General features: G+C 30.8%; 1 long non-coding RNA gene across 3 annotated transcripts; it reads right to left on the reverse strand.

The window, feature by feature from the left end:
- Positions 1 to 1143: 1143 nt before the first annotated feature.
- Positions 1144 to 6293, reverse strand: LOC131633178 (uncharacterized). Of its 3 annotated transcripts, XR_009293249.1 has the most exons (6): positions 6012 to 6293; positions 5156 to 5911; positions 4874 to 5070; positions 3351 to 3913; positions 2593 to 3255; positions 1144 to 2494 (listed from the first exon to the last, which is right to left on the reverse strand). It is a non-coding gene; the product is annotated as an uncharacterized LOC131633178 (long non-coding RNA). The 3 variants fall into 3 exon arrangements; XR_009293247.1 differs by having other exon boundaries at positions 4874 to 5911; XR_009293248.1 differs by lacking the exons at positions 1144 to 2494; positions 2593 to 3255; positions 3351 to 3913 and having other exon boundaries at positions 4551 to 5911.
- Positions 6294 to 11278: the final 4985 nt, after the last annotated feature.

Below are 11278 nucleotides of genomic sequence, written 5' to 3' on the forward strand. Positions count from 1 at the left end.
TAGAGAATTTATTAATACACTCTTGCGGGATAAAATAAACATTTAAAAATCCCAAAATATCATTTAGAGATATATATCCGAACGCATCATATTATTGTAAAAAAAAAATTTCGGATATACATCTCCGAATGAACCTTATTTTTACGAAAAAAAATATATTTTTAGATATGCGTATCCGAAAAGTTCTTTGTCGTGATTTTTTAAAACAAAGTAATTTTAGGATTTAGAAATAAAAAACTGTTTTAAATAAATTAGGAATAATTAAGAATAAATGACTGATTTAGTAAACAAAAGTGAATAGAAATTTTCACAATATTGGAAATTAATTTACCAATATAATTATATGTTTTTTATTATTAAACTTTTGTATTGATTTGAAGATACCATATTTAAAAATTTTAAAAGACAATTGTTATGTCATTATTACAAATATGATGTTTTTATTTCCACTCTTAAGGATTTAATCAAATTAAATAGAGAAAGTAATATTAAAATTTTAATTTATAAAAAAAATATATTTTAAAAAATTCTACAGAGATTTTTTTTGGATATGCATATTCGAAAATACTTTTTTCTCGTAAAAATAAGATTTATTTGGAGATCCATATCTGAAAATACTTTTATATATATAAAAAAATAGGATTTTTTTGGATATATATATATATATATATATATATATATATATATATATATATATATATATATATCCGAAATTAAGTATTTTGTGAAAAAAGATTAATTTAGATATAGATATTCTAATTCAGAGAATATTATGAAAATTTCGCCAAGGGTCTCTAAAAAGCTATAATGGTGCATTAAGAAATTCTCCTTCCTTTATTGGGATAACATCTAAAGGTCTTAGACCACATTTTGTATTTGATTTGGAAAAAAATTTGGAAAAAATTTAGATAGTTTTTAAAGAATTTTACTTGTCACCCCAAATTATACCTCGCACCCCTCCATTTTACATTATTTTAAAAATGCCCTCGGTGAAATGGAACAATTTTTCTGAAAGAAATTTCTGGTAGCACATTTGAAATTTCTAGTATTGGTAAATTTTTTCTGAAAATTTCAAATTTACGACTGAATACCGGAAATTTAGTGGTATATTGAAATTTATGATAGTGTATTCATTTGAAATTTTTTCGACAGTAAGGATTTTGCCAACATATTTGGAGGATTCTGACTGCACCTACAAATTTATGTGATCTAAAATGAATTCTCATTTGTATAAATAAGGGCATATGTTATAGAAAAATCCATCTCAAAAAATGCACCTTCCTCAATTTCTGATTAAGACAGAAATGTATTTCAACGGATACAACCCTCCGGTTGAATTCAAGCTTCCGGATGACGCCACACCTCTCCCCAATTTGACAGACAAGTTGAATGAATTAATGCCTCATACAGATAACAGAAGGGTGAGGAAGATCGAGTTTCATGAAGATTGGATTTATATTAATGGAAGGGTGAAATACAACTTGATTAAGTTGAAGACCGATGAAGATGTCAAGTCCATGTAAAAATCATTTCGCCGTAGGATAACTAAACGTCCGGTCGAGTTGGATGCACAGATAATAAGATCCGTCAATGATATAATGAAGATATTGAAATGTTCAGAATCATCTGGTAGTACCTAGTTTTTCATGTTTAGTGTTTTTTATATTATGTTTTTTGTACTGTTTTATGTTGTGTTCATCTTTGAATCACATAATCCCCAAAATGTTATGCAATAAATAAGTACGGCGATAACAAGTATGTGTCACAAAATATATAGCACAGCTACATAGACCTCATACGGGCTATGTTGGTTATCCTAGATAAACCTGTAAAAACCTCACCATCCAGGTTTACCAAACCCGTGAGGTTATCTACAAGAAGAACAATCAATTGCAGGCCTATCCTAGTCCCCTGCGGGAGGTGGAGGTGGTGGCGGTGAAACATCGTCAGCCCGTACCTCAACATCAGAAACCCTAGAACTAGAAGGCCTCGAAATATTAGAAGACCATGCAGTCGATGGTATGAGGCGAGCGTGTGATATACTGTGATACCACTCTAAGTAACCATCCTTGCACTGTGAAGGATGTTGTACCAAAACGGCGCTAGCTCTAATCTCACGGGCAGAGTTGATGATGTGGCTCTGAAACCATCTGTCATTCCTACTAGATGGAGCCTCAGGTACTGGACGAGGGATACCCTGGACAAAACCAAACTGTCGCAGAAACCTCTTAGGCAGGTGTCTAGCCACGTGGTTCTCCCACCTCATATGCCCTGAATACAATGCTGCATTGTCAAATGGGCAATGGGGACGGGGCACCGACTATGGTGTTCAAATGACATCATCTACTATCAGCACATCAAGCATCCTCATTAACTCCATAAAACCACCACAAACCACATGCATGCCTTTCCATCTCCTCACCAATGGAGCACTTGTTGGAACACGATGTAGTCTCCTATCACATATGTAGAGGAAATGCTCGTATATTTCACACTGAACAAATAAAAAATGATTAATATGACATCCAACAAATAACTAACAAAATCAAATAACAAAGTAAAAATAAAAAAAGAAAAGAAATGTTAGTATACTTGTAATAGGGTCAAATAACCAGCTAATTGTCTGGTCTCAGGATGAGAAGCAACTCCAAGTGCAGTGTATAACATAGTCAACAATGTCACTCCCCAAGCCCAATTTGGAGTGTCTAGGCTACTGAATAACCAAAGGTAGCGAACATCTATATAAACACCAGATTTTTCTGCAAAGAGAGTACATGCCATTAGATGTAGCATGTACGCCCTAGCGGCTGCCTCATACCTCTCTACCGCCACAAGATCATCGTACCTCTTCCTCAGTCAAGACATCTGAAGGTGCAAGCCTCTGTTAGTGGCAAACTCCTCAAGCTCCACACCTTCATCAACCTCTAGATCCTCTATAACATGTTCCAGCGTCGCACCTTGGTTAATATGAGGACCAATGAAGAATGTACCAACGTTGGGAATATGAAACAACGACGAGACATCATCCAATGTGATAGTCATCTCCCCAAATGGGAAGATGAAAGGATGAGGTCTCAGGGTGCCACCACTCAACAAAAGATGATAGGAGGGAGGCGTCGAGCATGGTAAGTGAGCATTCAGCGAACTCCAGCAGGCTAAAGTCGGTAACAATACGACTGACCTGCTTAGGCATCTACCCTCTGGAAAATTCTTCAACTTTGAGCCATGGGATGTGACCTTTAGCGTCAGACGTTCCTGTAAGAAACAAAATTAAAAAATAATCAATAAACTTTCAGATAGTCAATCGACCCATAATGAATAATTTGCAATAAAAAGTATAACATATATACCTCGCCCTGCCATATACGAAATGTGACATGGTCATTATATCCTGTGAGCACGGACCTGTCAGTAGGTCCTCCTGGAAAGGCTCCATCAATGTGAACTGATGACTATATAGACGCACATGTCGTGGCATATATATCAATAGGAGACACCCCACCAACCGTCGCAAGAGCCTCCTCAACAACCAACTCCATAACGGGTACCTGCTCCTCCACATCAGGTACCTCCTCCACCATAGCAGACACCTCTACAGCTGGCTCCACAGCTGGTACCTCTGCAGTTGGCTCCTCCACAGAGGGTACATGAACAACTGGCTCCTCCATAGGTATCTGCTCAGTCACAGGAACAGGTGCAGGTGCCTCCTTCGTAGTAGCAACTCTAGCAGTCCGACGTATGAGTGTGCGATATTACGTATGCTTAGCCAACCATTTTTGGTGAGAACCAGTTGGAGGATGTCTTCCAGCCCGTAGTTGGGAAGCCTCTGCCTCTGCCTTATCTCTCCGGGCCTGAGCATCCAATTTATCAACAAACATGCCCGCAACGGAACCGTCTATACCCCTGATCCTCACTGAAACAAATAAAACAAAAAAAATTAGTTAAAATGTAAACTACCGAAAGTTATGAAATTTCTGGTATTTTAAAAAAAAAAACATGAACTACCAGAAATTACGAAAATTTTGGTTTTTCGATAAACTCTTGTAAATCTTGTAAAATGATGAAATTTTTGGTTTAGATATTTTGATTTTTTCATATACTTTAAGAGAGTTTCAGGTAAAACTGTTGGGTGGCGAGTTAATTTTTTTTAGGGTTAAATATTTTTTTGGTCACTATAAAATTACTAAATTTTGTTTTTAGTCCCTAATAAAAAAATGACATGTTTTGGTCCTCACAAAATTATTATGCACGTAGTTTTAGTCTCTACTGTTAAATCGATGTATATTTTTGAATAATTATTTTACAGACATGTTTAAAACGTTATAAAAAGTTCTTAGAAAAAAAAGAACTCAAAATTTGATTTCTAAGTTGAGATTTGCATTACTTTTATCATTATCTTTTAAATTTTAAAAAATTCATATTTAATTCTTCTCATTTTAAAAAATTCTATAGTTTGATAAAGAAATATTTTATAATATTCTATAGTTTGATAAAGTTGAATTATGAATTCACTTTTATTATCTTTCTATTCTCTTTGAACATCAAAGAGAAAAAGAAAAAGAACTCTTGCATACCAACTTGTCTATACAAAATTAATAATAGCCTCTCACATTTTCTCACACCCTTTACATATGCATTTCCTCTAAACAACTCATAGTTGATACAAACCTCAACCCTTTTGAAATGAAAACTAAACCTACTGCTAACCACAAATCTGACGCCTACTGCTAACCACAAATCCAAGTTGAACTAAAGATTAATCTAGATGCACTGCTTAAGAGAACAGACCATATACAAGTCCATAGACCCATAAACTTAACTGATACTCAAGGAAACACTTCATTAAATGTAACTTGTTACATGGGTTACTTACCTGTGCTAGAAATTATGATAAATGCATCTCCTTCACTAGCATTGTTAACCAACCATCATGGAGATACTTTTCATCATTTGGCAGTAACGGGTTTCTAAAGGCCTGGTTTCTAACGACTAGATAAGCATAACAAAGTCCTACTTTCTAAACTCTTGAATACGTGCATTCAGTGTGTTGGTCGCATAATATAGAAGCACCTTGACAACAAGAAAATTGATGTCAGACAAGTGAAAAATGTTTGTATATAAGCATGAGTGGAAAAAGATGTGGTAAAGTTGCTACATGGGATTTCTCTGTCTGCGTGGCGAACGAGAGCCAAGCACAAAATGATGATTTGGTATGGTGTATCCGACAATCTCGTTAATAGATAAACAACAATTGCTTGAACAACAACTTCCTTGTGTGCAATCATCACCTTATTACATCAATCATATATGATGGGATTTTTGTTTTAGAAAGGTGTTTTCCCCAACCATATGCATTTTCGAATCAGCAATTGGTATAATAAAGGTTCAAGTTAGTCTCTGAAAAATTCCGATTACAATACTAGATTTTATATGCAACAAATGTCTCAATGAGTTGGAAGATAATATTGTTCAAAATCTCAAAACGTTAATCATACGACAAGAAAAGTAAATTATAGAACCTTTCAGCTCATCCACCTTTGTGCATCTTTTATGGTTTCTTAGGACAAGCATTTACAGCAAAGGATCATAAAAGTTTTATCAGGGAAACATAAAGCTTCTAATACTAATGAAATTAAATCATATCAAGTAAATTCATGGCATGGCATAGATACAAAAAGAACAAAGAGATATTTTCCCACCAGATGCAGTCAGATACATAGATCACATGAGCCCATTATTCCCTATCATGTATAGGATGAAAGATACAAACTCACATATTTTGCCTAAAAAAAGAAAGAAAGGAATTCACCTCTAAATCTCAATGGTTTGATTCTACCCTAAAGAAGACCTGAATAAGATTGAGCGAGGTGGATTCTCCTCCGTAATAGTCATTTCTATCCAAGTGAAGAACCTACACATGAACGAATCAAGCACGTTGGATCTATCTATGTATCGACTACAGTAACAACAAATTTATAACAGAAAATGGAATTCTGGGAAGAGTTGGTTACCTTGAGGCCATCGACAGAGAGAAGACCACTAAGAATGCATTCCTTGATACCAGTTCCCGAAATTATCATGTCGTACTCTTCATCTTTTTCTTGGATCTCCGATCGGAATCAAAAGGGGGTTTAGGGTTTCATAAATTTTCTTAAAATTGAATACGGATCTTGAATTCCTAACCCTAGATTTAGAGAAAAGAATGAAAATGGTCATTGAAATTTGAGAATGAGGATGTGATTCTGCGTACGGTGAAGGGAAGGTGAGAAAGTGAGATTCTGATAGTGCATATATTTTATTATATTTTTTATTTATAAGGAAAGGGAAATATCAATTAGAGTAATTTGGTTAGAGTAAAATAAAAAGTGTTGTCAGTTTGGATCGAACACGCGACCAATGTGCGTCTTTTTTTTTTTAATTTTTTGGAAAGATTTGTAATAGCGCTTTCTAACAAAGTGCTATTATAAGACTACCCCCTTTATTAGCGCTCCACATAAAAGTGATATTAAACTTATGTATTAGTGTTTCTTTTGCTTTTGGTTAGTAATCTATAATAGCATTTATAAGCAAAGCGCTATATTATATGTTTTAATTTGAAATATTTTATACCACTTTTGAGAAAAGCGCTATTAAATTAGTGCTATAAAATATCAAAATAGTAGTAGTGATGCTAGTGTTAGTTAGGTTTAACCTTGTAATTGGCATTTGATATTGAAAGTTAAAGCTAATCATAAAACTCAATGAAACATAGAAGAATAGAGTGGGTTGGGTTTGACGGTGTGAGTGGAATCGACGGCGTGAGTGGATTCGGCGGAGAAGAGTAATCGGTGAGAGATGATGTTTGGAGAGTATTTAGCGGAAGAGTATTAAGGGAAAGAGTTAGGAGAGAATGTTTTAGGGGGCAAAATGAAAAGTTTCCCCAATATTTTGCGCCAAGAATGAAAATGTATCCGCTTTTTTTATTTTATTTTATTAATTTATTAAGTTCCATAGTAGTATTTAGGGATGGCTAAAATAATAGCACTTTTACATGAAGTGCTATCTAAATGATAAATATTTTTTTTTTAAAAATAGTGAAGAATATTAATAGCGTTTTTCAGAAAGCGATATCTTAGTGTATAATATTAATAGCATTTTTCAGAAAGCGCTATCTAAATGTACAATATTAATAGCGTTTTTCAGAAAGTGCTATCTTAATGAGGTTTAATAATAGCGTTTTTTTACTAAGTGCTATCAAAATCACATTGTTTGTATTTTATAATAGCGTCCGACCATAAAGTGCTATTATAAATATGTTTTTTCCTTTTTAATAGCACTTTTTTTAAAAGTGCTATTAAATTAGGCGCTACAAAATATCAATTTTGGCGTAGTGTATGAAAAAAATTGTTTAAAAATTTAAAAATAATTAAATAATTTTAAAAATTTTAAAAAATAACAAAGACTAAAAGTACATGCATAATTTTTTTATAAAACCTAATATATATATATATATATATATATATATATATATATATATATATATATATATATATATATATATATATATATATATTATAAAAACTAAAAATGAAATTTGAAATATTTATAAAAATAAAAAATATCCTTAACCTTTTTTCTTTGTCAACAGCTGCTTTAGGAAAGGGTTCCGTGAAAGAGAATTTGTGTAGACACCACATGCTAGTGCACACAGAACAACAATCATCTCTCGAAAACACTTATTTTAGTAAATATCAATGCTATGCATGCAACACATTTTCTGTTGTACAAATTGAAAGGGTTTTGTTTTGCTTGAATATTAGGGGTGTTTGAATTAGTTTTGTTTTTTAGTTTTTAAAATATATTTTATAAAACTGTTTCAAAAAAATGTTTAAAAGAAGAAAACAAAGAAAAAATTTGTTTGATAATATCAATTTTAAAAACTGTTTTTAAAATGGGAAAAATGAAAAAAGTCATTTGGTAAACTAGTTCTTAAAAACAGTTTTAGAGATGAAAGCTAAAAAAATTTATTGGGTAATTTGATCTTAGTTTTTATATTAATTAATTGAAGGTGATTCTATAATTGATAATTTAATTTTAATTGTTTATAGTTAAATATACAAATATATAACTTAATTGCTGAATAAAATTGAGATAATTTTTTTTATAATTAAATATATAATTTACTTATTTTCAAGTCAAGTTTATAACTTGTGCACATAAAATATTTTTATATTTGTAAAGTTGAATGATCATGTCATTAAATTAATTTTAAAATATATGTGTGATTTGGAAGAATAGACACTGATTGGTTGTTGGTAGTGTTTTAAAAATCAAACCAGATCGATCAATTGAACTTATTGAATCAACAGTCGGAGTGGTCACCAATCTGATCTGATTGCTAGATTAGGTAAACTATTGAATCAGTTGAAATCGGACAAAACTGTTTAAAACATGTCAAAACCAACGAATTTGAAAAATAGGCGGGTTAAATGCTTCCTTTTTTTTCCTCAGACAAATCGATGCCATTTTGATGATTTAAAATAAAAATAAAATAAAAAGTGAGTAGACTTTGTTGAATTTGTTCAAAATTTATTTGGAACAACTTTTCTCCCTTAAAATTAAGTTTATTAGACACCACAATTATTTTGTTATTCAGTATGTTGCAATTACACTTTGTTCAAAATTTATTTAGGTTTGTATTTTATCTTATTTTATTGTGCGATGATTATGTTTAAAATTTAAATTTAAAGAATGAACTTGTGAAATTATGATATTTTGAAATTTATAGATGTTGTAACTTTTCTTAGAGACAGAGTCATCATGTTTGATCAGTTTAATATCTATATAGTTTTGTCATAAAGATATGTTTATTTAACTGAATTGTCATGTTTAATCCGTTTAACTGAATTATCATGTTTAATCTGATTTAACCATGCGATTCGACCAATAATCTAAAGGTTCGATCAATACACCAATGATTCAACACCTTATCAATTTGACGACCAATTCAATTTTTAAAATATTAATTATAATAAAATTATATTTTACATTAACAATATATATATATATATATAAAAAATTTCTCGTATTTAGAATATAAAAAACCCACTTTATTATTGAAATTATACTTCTATATTAATATTATTAATTATATTACTATATTATAATTAAAATAGTTTTTATTGAAAACAAATCTTTCAATATAAATACAAAGACCCAGTTAGTAAAATCTAAAAATAAAAGTATATAAAATTGTTTCACACGTCATATAAGTAAAAATAATAAAAATGTTAAAATAAAACAATACTTTTGGTTGTATTGTGTATCTGTGTAATAAATGAGTCATTAAAGGAAAAAACAAAGACTACCTTTATGTTATTCAAATTCAATACAAGAGGAAATAAAAATTAGATCAAAAGTTTAAAATATTATACAATTACAATTAATGACAACTACCTTTTTTCGTGTTTTTCTTTTTCTTTTCAATTTTACCATTTTTAAAACTAAAATTTAGAATCGAAAATAAAAACATCTATGAGTTGTTTTGTTTTTTTATGTTTACAAAACTAAATAATAGAAAGCGGTTTTGAAAAATAATTTTAGAAAATTGTATGATCAAACAAGTTCTTTCTTTTTGAATTTTAAAACTAAAAAGTTGTTTTCCAAAACTAAATCAAACAAGATTTTATTAGTATCTGGTTTATTAGACCAACTGATTTAATTTAAGAGATCAGTTATGACATCAAATAGTCCCAACAATCACCATGAATTATCTAACGTTTGGTGCTTGAATAATTAGTTTGTTCCTAGCAAACCATTATAAAATGTCAGAAGAGTATGTGAAATTATAATTTTTAGGTATCATTTAAGGTTATTTCACACAAAAACTACATCTTTAAAATTAGAGGGTGAAGCCCTTCGTTTGGGGTCCTCCATGTTGTTTTGTAAGCCTCTCTTTGGCTTTATTTTGGCTACTAGTGTTGTTCTGTTGATAGTTGTGTTGTGGGCTTTCAAGGTGTTGTCTTCCCCTGATATTGAAGGTGGGGCCTTTTCTTGGCTTTTTAGTTAACTGTCTTGTATTTTTTTATTTTTTTTAGTTTTCTTCACCATTCATAATATAGTTCAGTTTGGAGGTTAGTTCTGTCGTCAAATAGTTTCAGCCCCTTCTAATCATAGTTATAAAATATTGAACCTTGTCTTCTCTACTAAATTCAAAGCAATCATTATTAGACCAACTAACAATTGCAACAGAGACCAGCGGAGACCATGCCTTTCCCTCTTAGATTTATGTATTATATAATATAATATGCTGTCTTAATAAATATATTTAATGAGAGGATAAAATTGCATGAGTAAGATTTATATTTCAAAAGTATATGAGACGAATACATATGTTTAAGCTTTAGATTACACTAGACTTAATTTATTTTGATTGATGTCAATTTTAGGCTGTCTTAAAAAATTATATATTTTGTGTATGTAATTTCTATTATGGGTAAATAAGAATTTATCCATTTAGAATAATGTTGTAAAAATTCATCATATGTAGTGTTGAGACTATATTAAGTGATTAGCGATGACAATATGGTCGAAATATTATTAAAATACCATTGTTATTCTTCTATCCATTTCTCTTTAAGTTAAAGCAGGTCTAGAGATTCATTTACGTGTTCATTGCAAGGAAAAATAGTTTTTTTAAGATAAATCTTCTACACCATTTCTTAGTTCAATCTTGTATGAAGATTTCATGTTCTTAAAAGGTGTAGAGTTTAATAAATTAAATAACCACATTATTCGGTCTACTGAACTGTTTAATCTAGTTTAGAGATCAGTTCTAACATTAAATAGTTTTAATCTTCTTTTGATTGCAACTGCGTGGGATTGAATCGTGGTCGTTCCTATCAAATTTAACGTCAATCACTACTAAATTAACTAACGATAGATTACTAGTGATTACTTTTAGTATTGATATTAAAATTATTGTATGAAAAAGATGAATTATTGTAGGGTTGTGTTCATTCTTGGTTTGATTTTGTGTTGAGTTTAAAAATAAAAGAAATGTGTTTGAAAAGTAAAAGATAAAGTGCATGAGTGGTAAAAAAGGTAAAGTGCGGGAATGAATAATATGGATATTGACTCGAAAGCAATTCAAAAAATTAAAGACTTTACTGAATGAAAATCTGAATTGATAAACTGTAAAGTAATTCGATTAACATAAATTGGTAATTCACACGTACATTCTCAGCACTCGTTTCTCAATTCACTTGGTACTTTGAGTATAATTGAGTTTTATACATAT

The sequence above is a fragment of the Vicia villosa genome, unplaced genomic scaffold (genome assembly GCF_029867415.1).
Source record: "Vicia villosa cultivar HV-30 ecotype Madison, WI unplaced genomic scaffold, Vvil1.0 ctg.001083F_1_1, whole genome shotgun sequence".
NCBI classification, from domain to species: Eukaryota; Viridiplantae; Streptophyta; class Magnoliopsida; order Fabales; family Fabaceae; genus Vicia; species Vicia villosa.